This window comes from Armigeres subalbatus, chromosome 3, assembly GCF_024139115.2.
Source record: "Armigeres subalbatus isolate Guangzhou_Male chromosome 3, GZ_Asu_2, whole genome shotgun sequence".
Taxonomy (NCBI): domain Eukaryota; kingdom Metazoa; phylum Arthropoda; class Insecta; order Diptera; family Culicidae; genus Armigeres; species Armigeres subalbatus.
The window spans coordinates 152145949-152164466 of record NC_085141.1 but is presented as its reverse complement, the minus strand read 5'-3'; the positions used below and the strand labels follow the sequence as shown (position 1 = coordinate 152164466).

The following is an 18518-nucleotide window of genomic DNA, read 5'->3' as shown; positions in this document are numbered from 1 at the left end:
CTAGAAGTTACGTATTGCTTATTTTGTTTAACGTTTCGTGAAACGAGATGCAAAATGTATTTGTCTTAAAGCTGGTTGCAATAATCTGGAAGTGTATATATCTTTTGAGCATGGTACTGGACGTGAACGCAATAGGATATGCATTAATTCCACTGCACAACGCATCGTCCATGGACATTTGATATTGCAGCCCTACTGGATAAGCAGCAACACCGTATACCACCACAGACAAATGAATTCCTGACGACGCAAGATGATTACAGGTGACTTCAGTCGAGCATCTGATCGAGCCACTGAGCGCGAACAACCAACGGGCATTCTGGCGAGATAGCCGAAGATCTGAAACAGGTCGGCGTATCGGCGCATGATTCGGCACAAATTCTGAAAGGCATCAGCCCTCCCGCCACCACGCACAGGTCAGACACGGCGGTAATTGCAGCGAACATAACTTAATACTTATCTACACAGGGCTAGGCTAACCTGAACCCGGGCACTCTTCTGGTGGATTTACTTCCTGACGACAAGAGTTTTAATGAAGATGAAATGTAAGCGACGATAAGAGAGCACCGATAATGGCTACCTGGCGGTTATTTTAATCGACAACATCGTTAGGTGGAGACTCGCCTGAGTTGCTGGTGTTTACGCCATCGACGTCGCCCATATTCGCACTCATACATCTAGGGCTTGGGTCTGAAACTTTCCGGTTTCTAATCAACCTTGAAATTTGTTCGACGGAACGCCGGGTTGTTTTTCATCAAAGATTTAAAAAGTGACTTTCCGCAGATAAATCAGTATTTCTTATATCCGCCTTTCAATCCGTCGTCTAACGGAAAGTTCAATCTCGGCTGGTTACCTCATATAAATGCTGGTGTTCACAATTACTTCCGCGATACTGCATCCGGGTGGGAGCTGACGATTGAATTGCATTTCAATTGGTTTGGATTGATTTATTGATTTTGACGGGATTTGATTAGATTTTATATAAAAATCTGTAACTCGTTCCCTCTTGGGAATACAACAAGCGTCTTCGAGAATCTCACAGCCGTTCCTTTCGATTCCACCAGGCGTTCTTCGCGAATCGAATAGAGTTCATCGAGAACTGGTAGGCATTTCTTTCCAGCAGGCGTTCATTCAGAATCCAGTAGTCGTTCTTCAAATATTGTAACAGCCAACCAAGAATCCAGTAAAAGTTTTCTGAACCAGATGGTGTTCCAAGCTGGTAATCCAATGACTTTCCTTCAGAAAACCAATAGGCATCTTTAGATAACCAATAGGCCTTCCTTTCGCAAAATCCTGCAGCACCGTTCGTTCAAGAAATCGACAGTAAAGTTCTCGCGAATTCCAAAGCCGTTCCGAAAGAAATCAATAGGCCTTCCTCCGCGTAATCCAGTAGTCGCCCTTCGAGAATTACAGTCCCTTTCGACGTACCAGTGCCCCTTCGGGAACTAATAGGTTCCTCCGTGAAGCGCTGTAGTCATTCCTTTCCGGGAATACAATAAGCGTTCTTCGAGAACTGCAATAGACGTTCCATCGGGAATCCAGCAGGCGTTCTTTAGAAAATTCAGTAAGAGTCTTCCGCGAACTTGGAGTTGTTCTTCAGGAATACGATACATCTTCGAAAATCCAATAGACGTCTGTTAGGTAATCAGTAGCATTCCTTCGCGAATCCAATAAAGTCCTCAGGTCAATGCTGAATGCCGTCGGCCGAATGTCAAGCTAGCCGAATGCCATTTCATTGTATTGACGGCTGAACGCTATTTGGCCGAATGCCGTTTGGTCGATGTTGAAATATGTTTCAATGAAGGCAGAAAAAAGGAACAGCAAGAAGATGAAGAAGAAGGAAGAACAGGATAAGAGGGAAGAGGAAGAAGAAGGAGAGGGAAGAAGGCAAAGGAGAGGGACGAAGGGAAGAAGAAGAAAGAAGGTAGGAAGGAAAAGGAAAGTGAAGTAAGAGGAAGGAAGAATAAACATGCAAAGGAACAGAAGAAGAAGGAACAAGGAAGAAGAAGAAGAAAAGAAGTAAGAAGAAGGAAGGAACAAGGAAGAAGGAAGAAGAAAGAAAGAAGGAAGAAGAAGGAACAAGAAGAAGTAAGTATTAAAAAGGAAGAAGGAAGAAGAACAAGAAGAAGGAAGAAAATGAAGGAAAGAAAAGAAGAATAGGAACAAGGGAAGGTGTTAGTAAAAGAGGAGGGTGAAGACAGAAGAAAGAAGAAGAAAGGTAGAAAGAAGAAAGAACGAAGAAGTAAGAAGGAAGCAGATTAGAAGGAAGAAGGGAGAAGGAAGAAGGAAGAAGGCATAAGAAGGTAGGATGAAGAAGAAGGAAGAAGGAAGAAGGAAGAAGGAAGAAGCTTAAGCAGCAGAAGGCAAGGAAGAAAAGAATGAAGAAGGAAGAAGAAAGAATGAAGAATGAAGAATGAAGAGGGGAAGAAGGAATAAGGAAGTAGAAAGAAAAGGAAGATGGAAGAAGAAGAAAGAGGAGGAATGAAGAAGGAAGAAAAGAAGAAAGAAGAGGAGGATAAGAAGAAGAAAAAAGTAATAGATGAAGGTGGAAGAAAAGAAGAAAGAAAAGGAAGAAGAAGGACCACCTGTAAACTGAGTCAATTTTTAAACTATTTTGGCTAAAACGCAGCCCGGCCGGGGCCAGTTGCTCGGGTCAACGGCATTCGTCAAATGGCCTGAATCTTCGAGAATCTAGAGCCTGTCGGGGAATCCACAGACTTTCCTTCAGAAAACGAACAGGCATTTCATATAACCAGCAGGCGTCCTTTCACAAATCCAGTAGAGTTCATAGAGAATTAGTTGGCGTTTTTGGAAAACTGGCAGACGTTCCATCAAGGCACCAATAGGCGTCTTCCGCCATGAACTATAGTTGTCTTCGAGAACGGCACCGGAAATCAAAAGTTGTTCTTCTGCGACTCCAGGCTGGCCTTCGATAATCCAGTAGGAAGCCCTTCAGAACTGGTTGCTGCCCTTCTTTTTCAATAAATCTCCGAGGTTTTAACACACTTCCAGGTTTCCAAGAATCTCCAGCTATTCTACGAATCTCAGGTTTTCCTAATGAATCCTTCCAGGTTTGAAGAATCCGCCAGGTTTCCTCGAACTTCCCAGGCTTCAATGAACGTCCTGTGTTTTCCAAGCCAACTTCCCAGGCTTCCTAAGGAGTCTCCAGTTCCTCAAGGAATCTTCCCAGGTTTCACAAGGAACTTTCCGTTTCCCCAAGGAACTTCCTCCCAGGCCTTCCCAAGGAATCCTCCCAGTTTTTCCAATGAACTCTCCTCAGGCTTTCCCAATGAATCTCAGGTTTTCCTAAGAATCCTCCCAGGCTTCAACATGAATCCTCCCAGGTTTCCAAGAATCCTCCCAGGTTTCCCCATGAACTTTCCTGCTTTCCCAAAGGAATCCTCCCAGGTTTTCCAATGAACTTTGTTTTCCCTAAGGAATCCTCCCAGGCTTCTTCAAACCTCCAGGTTTTCCCAAAGAATCCCTTAGGGCTTTCTGTAGGAATCCTTCAGGTTTCCCAAGAAATTTTCCCATGCTTCCCGGGAAGGAATCCTCCAGTTTTGCCAAGGAGTCCTCTCAGGCTTTCAATGAATCTCTAGGTTTCTCCCAAGAATCCTCCTAGCTTCTCCTGCAAAGGAATCCTCCCAGGCTTTTTTCTAATGAAACCTTTCAGCTTCCTACAATCCTCCCAGGCTTCTTCAAGGAATCCTCCCAGGTTTTCTTCTCAAAGAATCTCCAAGTTTCAATAATCCTCCCAGTTTTCCCACGGAATTTTCTTAGATTTTCTCAAGAAATCTTCCAGTTTTCCTCCCATGGAATCCTCTCTCAGCTTTTTCCCAATGAATCTATAGGTTTCAACGAGGAATCCTACTATACTTCCACAAGGAATCCTCCCAGGTTTTCAGGGATTCTCCCAGCTTTCCAAAGGAATCCTCCCAGGCTTTCTCCCATGATCCTCCCAGAGGCTTCCTCAAGAACTCCCAGGTTTCCCAAAGAATCCTTCCTTCCAGGCTTCCCAAGGAACCTTCTCTAGTTTTTCTTACAACCTCTCTCTAGGTTTTCCCCAATGAATCCTCCCAGGCCATCCATGAATCCTCCCAGGTTTCCCATGAACTTTACAGTTTCCCGGTGAATCCTCTCAAGCCTTTCCTAATCAATCCTCCAGGCTTTCTCTCCCAATTGAATCTCCAAGGCTCCTTAAGGTATCCTCCAGTTTTCCTAAGCAGCCCCTCTCAGGTTTCTCCCCAATCAATCTCCCAGGCTCATAGAATCTCCATGGCTTCCCCAAGGAATCCTCCTAGTTTTCATAAAGGAATTCCCCCAGGTTTTCCAACGAATCCTTTCCAGGCTTCCCATGAATTCTCCGTGGTTCTACAACCTCACAGGTTTCTCTAAAGAACTTCCTGTTTCCTCAATTAACTTTCCAGTTTTTCTCCCACGGGAATTTCTGTAGATTTCTCAAGAAATCTCTCCTGCTTTTCCCATGGAATCCTCCTTTCGCTTTTCCCAATGAATCTCCCAGGCTCAACGAGGAATCCTACCAGGTTTCACAAGGAACTTCCTAGGTTTTCTCTAGGATTCCTCCAGTTTTCCAAAGGAACTTCCCAGGCTTTCCCATGAATCTCCCAGGCTTCCTCAAGAAACTCCAGGTTTCCCCCAAAGAATCCTTCCAGCTTCCCTAAGGAATCCTTCTGTTTTTCAAGGAATCTTCTGTATTTTCCCATCGAATCTCAGGTTTTATCCCATGAATCCTCCAGGTTTCCCAAGGAACTTACAGTTTTCCTGGGGCGAACTTCCTGCTTTCTCAATCAATCTCCCAGGCTTTCCCAATTAATCTCCAAGGTTTCTAAGGTATCCTCCCAGATTTTTTCCTTAAGCAAGTCCTCTCAGGTTTTCCAATCAACCTCCCAGGCTCCTTCCATGAATCCTCAGAGCTTGGAAAAATCTCTCCCAGTTTTCATAAAGTGAATTCTCTAGGCTTTTCACTTGAATCTTCCGAGTTTCCTAAAAGGCGAATTCTAGGGGTTCAAGGAACTCCTCTACAGATCTCCCCAAAGAATCTCTCTCCAAGTTTCCTCAATTAATCCTTCCAGTTTTCCCTTGGAGATTCTCTCTAGATTTTCTCAAGAATCTTCCAGTTTTTCATGGAATCCTTCTCAGTTTTCCAATGGACCTCCCAAGTTTCAACAGAACCCTACAAGTTTCCTCATGAATCCTCTCAGACTTTTCCAATGAATCTCTCTAATTCCAAGGTGAATCCTGCAGATTTTTCAAAAAAGAATCCTCCCAGGTTTTACCCAATAGATCCTCCCAGGTTTCCTAAAGAAATCCTCCCAGGTTTCTAAGAAATCCTCCCAGATTTTCCCAGAACTCCTCCAGGCTTCCCAAGAAGTCCCTCCAAGTTTCTTCAAGGAATCTCCCAAGTTTCCTCATGGCCGTCCTTCCAGTTTTTCTTAAGGAACTTTCATAGATTTTCCCAATGCAAATCCTCCCTGAGTTTCCTCTGAACTTCCTCAAGGTTCCCGAAGAATCTTCCATTTTCCCAAGGAACCTCTCAGGTTCTCCCAATGAATCCTCCAGGTTTTCCTCAAGAATCTCCCAGGCTTCCTACGAGAGCTCCCCAGGGCTAGAGGAATTGTCCAGACTCCGAAAACGGACTGTCGAGAATCCTGAGATAATTGTCAGCATAAGCAGAAAACCCTTGAAGTCCAGGTAGAGATCTTCCAGTAGTCCGGGAGAATCGACACTAGGGAGTCTTTGAGATAACCTTCTAGTAATTTTGAAGACTCTTCCGGAATTCAAGAGATTTCTCATGACTTTAGAGGCTAAAATTTCTCGGAAGATTTTCAATAATTCTCAGATACCCATTCGATAATACAAGATTCCGGGAGTAGAATTTCTTTATGAATATTGAACAAATTCTTCTATGATTTCCGAATGGAGTCCCTACGCGCTCAGAAGAATTCAGAAGTTCCAGAGAATCAGTCCATGAATTCATTTAGAAAAAACTTACAATGAGTTACAGACACACAAGTTCGAGGAAGAACTTGCGCAGAATCCAAACATTTCTAGATCACGGAATAAATTCTTCTTCAAGCACCTGGAGAATTCTTCCAGGTATTCTGAGAGAATTCTTCTGAAACTGAGGCAGAGATCCTCCAGGAATTTTGAGAGATTTCATTCAATTCGGATAATTCCATCAGGAATTTCTGGAAAAAATCTGGAAACCTGCGTAGTATTATAACCTAGAGATTTCACAATTCCCAAGGAATCTGTCGGAATTTTAGAAGGAATTCTCTAATATTTTTAAAGTTATCTATCCATTTTTGAATAAACCACCTCAACTCGAAGGTTACGTAAGCATTTTCAGGACAAACAGAATTCAAAATTCTCTGTGGAGACAGCCTGAATTATCGAAGAAATCTGACTAAAGTGATTGCGGACTGGTCAAACTTCCTGAAAGACTGTATATTATTGTATGGATCAAAAATCCCAACGAGTTTTAAGAAATATTTTGCACTGGATTCCGAAAGGTGCCGTGATCGAATTCAGGAGAATTCTACAGATTCCGGAAGGAACCAGAACTAGAGGAATGTTTCCGGTACTTGTTATCCGCGTTTTCTTTGCACATTTATTGGGATTCCTTCGGAGAATTTATTCAGGAATTTCAGGTCTTCCAGAATCGAAAATTGTCATCCATTCTAATAAATCCACATATTGCTAAATTATAGATACCTTCCTTTCTTCCGGAATTCCAAGGGATCGTTTTTTGTCCTTTTCAGCAGAGCCTGAATAAGGAACCGTTTTATAGAGAGATTTCTCGAGACATCGTTCGTCTTTCTCCTTAAACAGAGGTTCCAGTGCTCGTCGAATAGTAAACATCGTGTCAATGAAGCTAGATGTAAATTTAATATTTTATTATTTATACATTAGAAATGTACAAATTAAATAGAAATTAAAATAAACTAAAATAAATAAGTTTAAAAAATTGTTATCAAACCGAAATAAAAAATAAATAAAAGAATACTAAGAAGAAGAATCGAGGTACCACTTTCAATCCATATCTAGTAAAAATCTAGTAGAGCTGTAGACTCCATGTCTCAGGAGATATCTCTGCGTCATCTAAGAGAACCTGATATGTCAAAATTTTCCGGTTCAAACGTTTACCTGTTCACCAGGTAGACACTGCGAAACGTTGATTTAGGCGGATTGAGGTCTGACAGGTTCTAGACATTAGAAAAAATCTAGAGACTCATTTTTTTGTCTCAGAGATATCACGGGAGACTTCTAGAAGATCTTTCCGAGCGGGCAGGAACTAATAATAGTCCCTGGATAAGTCCCAGTATATCAGTGGAGAAATTAACCGATCGCTAAAAATTTCCTTTTCGGAGATTGAATCACACCCAGTCAGTCTAACTGCACGGCCTTCAGCCTTTCACATTTTCCAAATAATTGTGTATCAAAATATATGTAGATTGTTTTACTAATAGACAATAAAAATATGATTATTCTGCCAAAAACGGTTTTTCATATTACTCGCGATAATAATAATAATGAAAATAATTGGATTTGAATAACTAAACATTTTACTTTGAAAGCTATTCTGTTTAAACTAAAGAACTATACTTTTGATTTCAATATCATAACATTTGAAATTCAATGTGGAAAACTTGTATTATCAAGTATAACAACACTTGTTCTGGAAAGTTTTGCTGTTGAAAAATATTTGCTGGTGAGTTGCTGAAAGTGTTTCTACACTGAATCTCAATATTGACCAGCAGGTAAATCGAAGGGCGAAACACTTTATAGTCGCGTGTGTATTTTTGAGTGTAGATATTAACCATATCTGGTGGATGCTTCCAATATTCTAGAGATAAAATTTTATGCGTGATTTTCATAAATAGCGTCAAAACTAACAGTGGATAATTTTTCTGATTTAACCGCGAAGTGGACGAAGGACTTCGCTTGACCATGCCTAAAAAACATGAGATGTCCAAATCTCCTTCACATAATATTTGGATATTTGGAATAAAAAAACACTGATAACAGCTCAAACATTAATAAATATCAATCGATTTTCTTCATCAAATGTTGATTTTTTGGCATTGATCAAGAAATATCTAGATAAACATTGTTTGATACTGACCGCACACAAAGCGAACGTGACTGAATGGATCGTCCCATGACCAATTCTAAATCTTATCACTGAAATCCCATGTCCGGAGTGTTTCCTTCCATCTACTACTACTAACAATGTTGTCTCAGAAAAGAAACACGTACTTCTCACCTGAACTGCAATTCTAAGGGGCGCTGGGATGTCCACGTAAGCGAAGTTTTGAACTTGCGTGCACGCAGCGTCAACGCAATTGCGGCAGGAAGTACCCAACATCAAATAGAATCATGCCCACGCATCTTGCGTTAACGCGGCGTCGCCACATTACGTCTCATTTGCGGCGAGCGTTATCGCAAAGTCACCGCAATTCCCTCACAGGAACGCAGCGTGCACGCCAGTATTTTTTGACATTTCATTCCTTTTCCTTCCAACAAGATTTCTAATGGGAAAATCTGCAGAAAGAATCTGTCAGAGTGAAATCAAAACAAACAAAAATACTTCTCAAATCAGTTCATTTTGGTTTCGAAAATTAGTTTGCAAATAACAAAAACTTTCAATTCTAACTTCTTTAAATAATAGTACTAGTACGTTCGGAGCGGCAAGTGTTTCTTTCGTTCCTATGTTAATATCAGTCGAGATCAAACCACCTTTGGAAAGAACCTCCCAAGCAACCATCCCAGGCTGGCGGATAGAGTTAAAGTCAACGAAAATATGTGCCCGATAGTGTAGTTGCTTATACCAACTTTATCAGAATAAATTGATTTCCGAACATACGGTGATGTGACAGTTTTGGACTGAATGACGGAGCAAAATTCAACCAACAAAGTGCATTCCGTGGGACCCTGCATGCACCAAGGCAGGCGATACCAGATCCGTAATGAGAAAAAATATTAAATGTAAGTTTGTTACCGAGGTTCCTAGATCGTAGCTTTTCTAATTTTCTATTGCTGATAGATGTACATGTTTTTAGGAATATGAACGGAAGGACCAAACGCAAAAGATGATCGATTCAAGACAAGAACAATTAAATGCCTGGATCCACTATAATTCAAAATTATTCTCACCCTATGATGTAATAAATTTTAGTTGGAAATAAAGAATAAATAACATTATGAAATCGTAACAATATTTATTAATTATGAATGTAGAAAATATATTGGGATTAAGTAAAGCAATGCCAAATTTCTGCCTCTCTGTATTAAAAACGTGTTTTTGAACAATCGGATTGTGTGGCCCAATTTCAATTGAACAGGTCTACAATTAATTTCGAAAGTTTAAACTTTTCATTTAAGAAGTAATGGGTGACTTCTAAATCGACAGTGATTAATCTTTCTACCCTCTACTAAATAGCATCGCTGGAACATTTTATTTTGGAGGCACGCCAAGTTACTTTCTCTAGTCTGCCATCATATAGGTATGGTCAAACTCATGACATGTTTTCAATAGCACTACCCATTGATTCTTGTTCGGGGGCGATGAGCTTCATACAAATCAAAATCAAACTTTTATATTTGCAATACTTTAAATATTGCACGTTTGATGTCTTTATGTGCTTTATGTGGATTGATAACTCGATTCATATTGGAAGAGAAAGGAAAATGACGGACTGACAATCAGCTGGCAGTCGGATGACATTTGGTGTGACAGATAGGTTTGACGGTAGAAGTTTTGCGGCAAATTACCGCTTGTCGTGTGCATTCCCAGCCTGATTCAACGCCGAGTAACGCTGCGTCAACGCAGCTTGAAAAACCGCTACGTGGACATCGGCCCTAAGCTCGCTTGCCCGGCTTATTGGCATGTATCAAGCGAAAAGTCCCGTTAGGAAATAGACGCCAGCAGCGAGCAACAAGCGTAAAAAAGAAGAAGCCCTTCTCGAACGCGTTGATGATGATGACGCTTTGGCTGACAAAGAAGCGGGATAAAAGAAACTGGCTGATTGGCCCACCAATTGGGAAGCAGAGAAGATTCAAAATAAGGTATAAAAAGAAAAGTGCATTCTGCTCGCAGAGCATTCAGTCTTTTTTATACCACCACTAGAAATTCACGGTTATTTGAAAAGATCGTTTTCTTACTTTTTGGACTAAGCCGAAGCAAACAGTCTTGTTCAAGGCCATAAGAGTTAAAAATAATGTTCTCCTTCAGTCGCTATCGCACGGATTAGGAGGCCCTACATCCCCTGCTGGGCCAACTTGTGGCTTATTTCAGGAAGTCCTTCAGTGGGAAGGTTGCCACTGTCGAGGCTAATATTCCGTGACCGGACAGATACTTCCTGAATTGTTTTTGATGATTCTTGTTCGAGGTAAATTTGATTTCTGTGTCGGTTTGATGAGAAGATTTTGCCAAGGAATGGTATGCAACGCCGATTATTTATCCAAAATAGTTGATGTGAGAAATTTGGACATATTACCCAACAAACAACGACAAGCTACAAATAAGCATCTAGGTTGAATTATTGTTTATTTGTGATCTTTGTAGCTGAATAAAATGGATGCTGAATAATTTGCTAGACAGATTTCATTTCAGTATTTAATCTAACTAATATTCGACATGGCCTATTTATTTGTTTACTACCTTTGTTTGAAATCGAACTTACGTTTTCGTTTTATCACATTTCAGCACATTGGGGAAGTTTAACAATGTACTGAACTAATGATTTTTAAAGTTCTCTGTTCGACTATGATGTGATGCTCTGAAAGGGTGGTCGAATTGAGTTTGAATAGTGTTAATAAGCAGGCATTAGACATCCTTTCTTTACCTTTTGTCCTTCTTGACCATTGGATTTCACATTTATCTGATCTATCGCACAGTGGCAAAAACATGCTTTTCAGTTTGAGAGAAAATCTGGATTCTAGATCTTTAATTTATAGAAAAATAATGATTTATTTTCAAAACATGCTTTTTATTTTCGTGATTTATTAAACTGTCGGAGATTATAACGAACGAAAACTGCTGGAGCAATAAAAAATCATGCATTCATGCGAAACTAAATTTACTAAAACCGGACATAACGCCGTTGAATAACATCGGAAAATTATTGAATCTTTGATGTGTGGAATCCCAATATTATCGCATGGATGTTGATCTTTTATTGCTGCGAAATTGAATAATCTTAGCATTTGACAATCATATCGCAACCGATTATCAAGAGATTCTGAGGAAGGCCGAATATACATTGATTTTATTTTCATAAAACCATAAATAGCATTAGGGACGGATTTTATTTTATCGTTTATCGACATTATTTTTACGTATTTTCCTCCAGTGTGTGATGGTTATGACTGGCTGAACAATGGTTGAAATAAACATCTTGTACAGTTATTAACCAACTGTAGTTTGACGGATCGACTTATGAATAAGATAGTTCATTCACAGAGAACAGACATGGAGGCTCGAACAAAATTTCTTGCAAAACATGTGTAAACAAACACACTGAACCTCAACGCCATCGACGTCGACATTGCAACTCACAATCTCATTTTGACAACACGATGGCGCTGGTATGCTCTTGCATGCATAACGACACTAGCGCACAGTGGCATTTTTTTGATAACGCTTGCGCTGATTATGCACGGGATAACGTCGACATTCCAAAGTTATTCAAAATGAACAGTAAAAAGTTATCACAACATGGCGAGTGCAGCTTCAACGTCTGTTCTCTGTGGTTCAATTATGATTCATATTCAGCAATAAGATTATTTATGTTATGCACTGAGTGAGCCATATCTAACAAATCAAGGATGGCGCGGATGACAACGTTACCGGCGGATGATCAAATGACAGCAGTTCGAGACCCGATTTAGGAAAATTTTAAAATGATTACATATATGAAAATAGCAATTGCTTCGAAATACGTTCATTTGGAGATCTTACTGATGTTACCTTCTATGCGTTATTATTTTCGAAGAAATTCACTTGTAGCTGAATTGAGGCTTAGTAAAATGCTTATTAAAGGTTTAACGAATCAGTAAATAAAGTTGTTTTCAAAATGAGATGTTAGTAGTTGTATAACTTTCGCCAAAGTTGTGTGAACAAAGCTTGAACAGAAGTTGTGATAAGAAATAGTACAGACATTATTCAACACAGCGCTGAATTAAATCATCACACTGATGTTAGTTCAACTAGTGAATGTTTGTTGGGTATGTATCTTAAAGGCATGGTCAAGTCAAGTCCTACGTCCACTTAGCGGTTATGTCACAGACATTACCCACTGTTCGTTTTTTTTTTTAACTTTATTAAGTGTTATTTTAATCTCCAGATTATGTTCAACACCGTACTTGCTAAATGGACACGGTCGGTTAAAGTAGCTGTTCCTTAAATAGTTCGTTAAAGTAGTCGCTAGATTATTCGCTGTTGGTTTGAGCGAGACAGAGTATATGTCAAAAAAAAATTACCCAGCAATCTGCGGTGTATTGTTCGAAATGAACGTTTATCAAGCAATGGACTTTCTGCTGTACCATAGATCTCGCATAATTTATCAAAAGGACCTAAGTAACATTTTTTCATGAATTAATTTGAGTACTGCAATCAACAGAACAACATGAAAGCTATTGCGATTCTTTTCTAAAATTAGCATACTGGCTCACCAGTTACGCGCCGGGTCCCATGTGCCGAGTTGTGCGCCATGCAAAAAGTAAATAAACCAATGTCAAATAGATGTGAGCTTTCGGCAGGAACTAATAACCGGGACATCGGAGTCCCGAAGAACCGATTTAAAATTCATGCAACCCAGATGAGCTGACGAGACCAGCACCGCCAGAGGCGCTAGTGTATTTTACTCATATTATGGTAAATTTATTTGAAAGTGTTTGCTGTGAGTTTTGACAGATTCCTGACACTGTCTGTCAGAAGAGTGATAAAGAAAATTAAATCAAAAATGACAGTGCCGGAAATTGATTACAGAATTATTGATTTTTTTTATGATCTACGCAGCATCAATCGTTCCCATGTAAGTTATCAAATAATAACTACACATGAGTTGTTTCTCTTATAATTAATACATTATAAATAATATTTTTCAGGTGATATAATCTCGGATATAATGTAGCTGATCTACCGGCCTTAGGAATGCCCAAACAAATCCTACAGTGATTCCTTAGCAGAAACCCATAGAGATCCCTCCAACGATTCCCACAGGAATTCCCAACCAATGCCCATAGATACGGTCAAACGATAGCTAAAGGAGTTCCCAAAAAATGCCCACAAAAATCTCCGAGCCGCAGTGATCTCCAAACGAAGCAAACCGGAATCCCAAGCAATGCCCACAGGAATCCTCAAACAAGGCGTACCGTGATTCGCAAGCTATGTCCACAGTGATCCACCAGCATTTTCAAGATGGGAAAAATTTGCTTGAAGTTTATTTCCGAATTGATGCTTTATCATATGGGACTGGCAGAGCGATTCCTACATGAATTCCCAAGCGATGCGAACCAAAATCCCCAAGCAATGTCAACAGGAGTTCCCAAGCAATGCCGATAGGAATGCTCAAACAATTTCTACAAACATTTCCGAGTGATGCTCACAGTAATCCAGCAGCGATTCCCACATGAATCCACAAGTGATGTCAACAGTGATCTACCAGTGATTTCTACAGGAGTTCTCAACCGATGCCCACAGGAGTCCAATAAGCCCTGCGAGCAAAGGCGAAGGTGAAACATTCACGACTCTCTGGGCAGTGTTTCCATTGCACTTGCCATACAATATACAGAATCATGCAATGGCGGGCATAGAAAAGCTCTCAGATAATAACTGAGGCAATGCTAATAGATTACTATGTTGAAAAGCAGACCAAGCTCCAGTAGCAATGTAGAGCCATAAAAGAAGAAGTCCACAAGAATCGTAAAGTAATGTTCACTGGAATCACCGGCGAGCGATGCCCACAGCGATAGCCTGGCGATTCCCACAGGAATTCCCAAGCAATGCTCCCCGAATTTCCAAGCAATTCCCACCAGACTTCCATAGCGATGCTCACTTCCACAGCTATCTCCAGTTCACATTAATCTACCAACGTTTAACACTGCCGTAATAATAAATAACCTTAATTATTACGAATACATATTTTAGGATCACCGAAAAACGATCTTTTGATAGGAGGTCCGGAAATCCATTATACATCAATCGACTCAGCTCGAAAAATTAATTGATTGGTGTATTGCCTAGTTGATTGCTAAGTTGCTTGATTGCTTTATTAGTTGGTTGGTTGCTTGATTGATTCGTAGCTTGCTTGAATGGTAGGGTATGAATGGTGGGTTGCTTGATTCGTTGACTGGTTTGTAGGTTGCTTGCTTGATTCGTTAGTTGGTTGAATGATTGATTAGTAAGTTGGTTGCTTGATTGGTTGGTCGGTAGATTGGTGGGTTGGTCGATTGATTGGTTGATTGGTAGGTTGCTTGATTGGTTGGTTGGTTGCTTGCTTGATTGGTTAAATGGTTGAATGGTTGGCTGCTTGATTGGTTGATTGTTGGTTGTTTGCTTAATTGATTGGTTATTTGGTTGATTGGTTGGTCGGCTGGTTAGTTGATTAGTTGTTTTGTTGATTGCTTGAATGGTTGATTGATTAGTTGGTTGGTTGATTGATTTATTGATTGATTTGTTAGTTGGTGAAATGGTTATTTCCTTGATAAGTTAGTTGTTTGATTGGTAGCTTGTTTGATTGGAAGAGGGCTTGAATGATTGTTTGCTTGATTGGTTGGTTGCCTAATTAGTTTATTGGTTGGTTAGTTGCTTGATTGGTTAATTGGTTGCTTGATTTATTGGTTGGTTAATTGATAGCTTGCTTGAATGGTTGAATGATTGGTTGCTTGATAGGATGGTGGGATGGTTGTTCAATAGGATGGCTGCCTAATTTAGTTTATTGGTAGCTTGCTTGAATGGTTGATTAATTGTTTTGTTGGTTGCTTGAATGATTTTTTTGTTGGTTGCTTGATTGATTGGTTTGTTGTTTGATTGGTAGCATAGTTGGATGGTTAGTTGCTTGATTGGTAGGTTGATTGATTAGTTTGTTGCTTCATTGGTTGGTTGATAGGCTTGTGGATTGGTAGGTTGCTTGATTGGCCGATTAGTTGATTGGTAGCTTGCTTGAATGGATGAATAATTGGGTGGTTGGTTGCTGCATTTGTTAGTTGGTTGAATGGTGAATTCGGGCTGCAGGTACTATGTCCAATGGCTTGACGATCCCTCCCCAGGCCATCTGCGAGTTGTGGGGCTTGCCTAGGATGTGGTGGGGTTTGACAGTGGGTCCTGTTAAATTCCTATAAAAAGCTGCATGTATCCGCAAGTAGGCCCCACCAAAGTGATCGTGTGCCGCTCAAAGCGCACAAGCCCAAGTCCTGAGAAGTTAGACCGTTCACGTAAGTACCACATGCCACAGCCTGATATGTGCAAGGACATAAACGGGAACCTTCTTACGAACGAGCGTGAGGTCAAAGGTGGCGGCAGCACTACGAAGAACACCTGAATGACGATGTGGCAGACGAAGATGGCGGTATGGTGATGGACCTGGGAGAACGCGCGCAGGACATAATTTTTACCGGCTCCGGATCTTCAGGAAATCCAGGAGGATATTGGCCGGCTGAAGAACAACAAAGCCCCTGGGGTTGACCTATTTAAATTAGCTATTTAAACACGGTGGTGAGGCACTGGCTAGAGCCCTGCACTGGGTCATTACCAAGATTTGGGAGGAGGAAGTTTTGCCGCAGGAGTGGATGGAAGGTGTCGTGTGTCCCATCTACAAAAAGGGCGATAGGCTAGACATTGCTGAACGCCGCCTACAAGGTACTCTCCCAAATTTTATGACGTCGACTAGCAGCAATTGCAAGGGAGTTTGTGGGGCAGTACCAGGCGGGTTTTATGGGCGAACGCTCCACCACGGACCAGGTGTTCGCCATTCGCCAAGTACTGCAGAAATGCCACGAATACAACGTGCCCACACATCATCTATTCATCGACTTCAAAGCCAAATATGATACAATCGATCGGGACCAGCCATGGCAGCTAATGCACGACCACGAATTTCCGGATAAACTGACACGGTTGATCAAAGCGACGATGGATCGGGTGATGTGCGTAGTTCGTGTTTCAGGGGCATTCTAGAGTCCCTTCGAAACCCGCAGAGGGCTACGGCAAGGTGATGGTCTTTTCTGTCTGCTATTCAACATCGCTTTGGAAGGGGTAATACGAAGAGCAGGGATTAACACGAGTGGTAAAATTTCAATAAGTCCGTCCAGCTATTTGGCTTCGCCGACGACATAGATATTATGGCACGTAATTTTGAGAAGATGGAGGAAGCGTACATCAGACTGAAGAGGAAAGCTAAACGGATCGGACTAGTCATCAACACGTCGAGACGAAGTACATGATAGTAAGAGTTTCAATATAAGACAATCTGAGCCACCCACCGCGAGTGTGCATCTGTGGTAACGAAATCGAGGTGGTAGAAGAATTTGTGTACAAGGGCTCACTGGTGACTGCCGAAATGATACCAGCAGAGAAATTCGAGACGCATAGTGGCTGGAAATCGTACGTACTTTGGACTCCGCAAGACACTCCGATCGAATAGAGTTCGCCGCCGTACCGAACTGACAATCTACAAAACGCCTCTACGGACACGAGAACTGGACGATGCTCGTGGAGGACCAACGTGCACTTTGGAGTTTTCAAAGGAAAGTGCTGCGTACTATCTATGGTGGGGTGCAGATGGCGGACGGTACGTGGAGGAGGCGAAAGAACCACGAGTTGCATGAGCTGCTGGGAGAACCATCCATCGTTCACACCGCGAAAATCGGACGACTGCGGTGGGCCGGGCACGTGGCCAGAATGTCGGACAGTAACCCGGTGAAAATGGTTCTCGATAACGATCCGACGGGCACAAGGACGGGCGAGGTGCGCAGCGAGCAAGGTGGATCGATCAGGTGGAAGATGACTTGCGGACCCTCCGTAGACTACGTGGTTGGCGACGTGTAGCCATGGACCGAGCCGAATGGAGCAGACTCTTATATACCGCACAGGCCACTTCGGCCATAGTCTGAATAAATATAATATAAAAATATAATGAATGGTGGATTGGTAGCTCGCTTGAATGCCAAATTGGTTTATTGGTTGGTTAGTTGATTGATAGTTTGCCTAAATGGTTGATTGATTGCTTTATTGGTTGTTTGATTGGTTGGTCGGCTGGATAGTTGATTAGTTGTTTTTTTTTTTTTGGTTGCTTGAATGGTTGATTGATTGGTTGGTTGGTTGATTGATTGATTAGTTGATTTGTTAGTTGGTTAAATGGTTAATTGCTTGATTGGTTGGTTAGTTGATTGGTAGCTTACTTGAATGGTTGGTTGGCTGATTGGTTAGTTGCTTGATTGGAAGATTGGTTATTGGTTGCTTGATTGATTGGAAATGGGTTAGAATTATTGTTTAGTTAGTTACTTGATTCGTTTGTTGTTTGGTTGATGGCTGGTTGATTAGTTGCTTGATTGGATAATTGGTATCTTGATTGATTAGTTGAATGATTGGTATCTTACTTGAATGGTTGAATTATTGGCTGGTTGCTTGATTGGTAGCTTGCTTGAATGGTTGGTTGCTTGATTGGTTAGTGGCTTGAAAGATTGGTTGCCTAATTGGTTTATTGGTTGGTTAGTTCATTGGTATCTTGCTTAAATGTTTGATTGGTTAGTTGATCTGTTTGTTGCTTGATTGATTAATTGGTGGGCTGGTTGATTTATTAGTTGCTTGATTGGTTAATTGGTTGCTTGAGTGATTAGAAGTGGGCTTGAATGGTTGGTTGCTCAGTTGCTAATTTGGTTGCTTGATTAGTTGATTATCCCAAGTAACCATGAAGCTATATATGCTTGTAAAAAACACAGCCCTAAAAGTTGACTTTAAGTGGAAAAGGGCAATTATAAAACCGAATTAATGGTTCATTACTTACGCCGGACACTAAGACAAGGTGATGGACTGTCATGTGGAGAGCCGGGTGTAACAGTCGGGGTACGATTTTCAACAAATCCAGTCAATTCAATTGTTTCGCAGATAACATGGACATTGTCGGCCGAACATTTGCGAAGATGGCAGAGCTGTACACCCGCCTACAACGTGAAGCAATAATAGTTGGACTGGTGTGGTGGTTAATGCGTCAAAGACAAAGTACACGCTTGTAGGCGGAACCGAGGCGACAGGGCCTGCCTTGGGAAGCAGTGTTACGATAGACGGGGATACCTTCGAGGTGGTCGAAGAATTCGTCTACCTCGGATCCTTGCTAACGGCTGATAACAATGTTAGTCGTGAAATACGAAGGCGCATCATCTGTGGAAGTCGGGCCTACTACGGGCTCCAGAAGAAACTGCGGTCAAAACAGATTCGCCACTGCACCAAATGTGTCAAATGTACGATGGGTAGGGCATGTTGCAAGAATGCCGGA

At 41.3% G+C, this 18518-nt stretch overlaps 1 protein-coding gene across 3 annotated transcripts in view; it reads left to right on the top strand.

Moving 5' to 3' along the window:
* Positions 1 to 18518, top strand: part of LOC134224243 (arginine/serine-rich coiled-coil protein 2) — a 125848-nt gene that overhangs the window by 24104 nt on the left and 83226 nt on the right. The window lies entirely within an intron of this gene.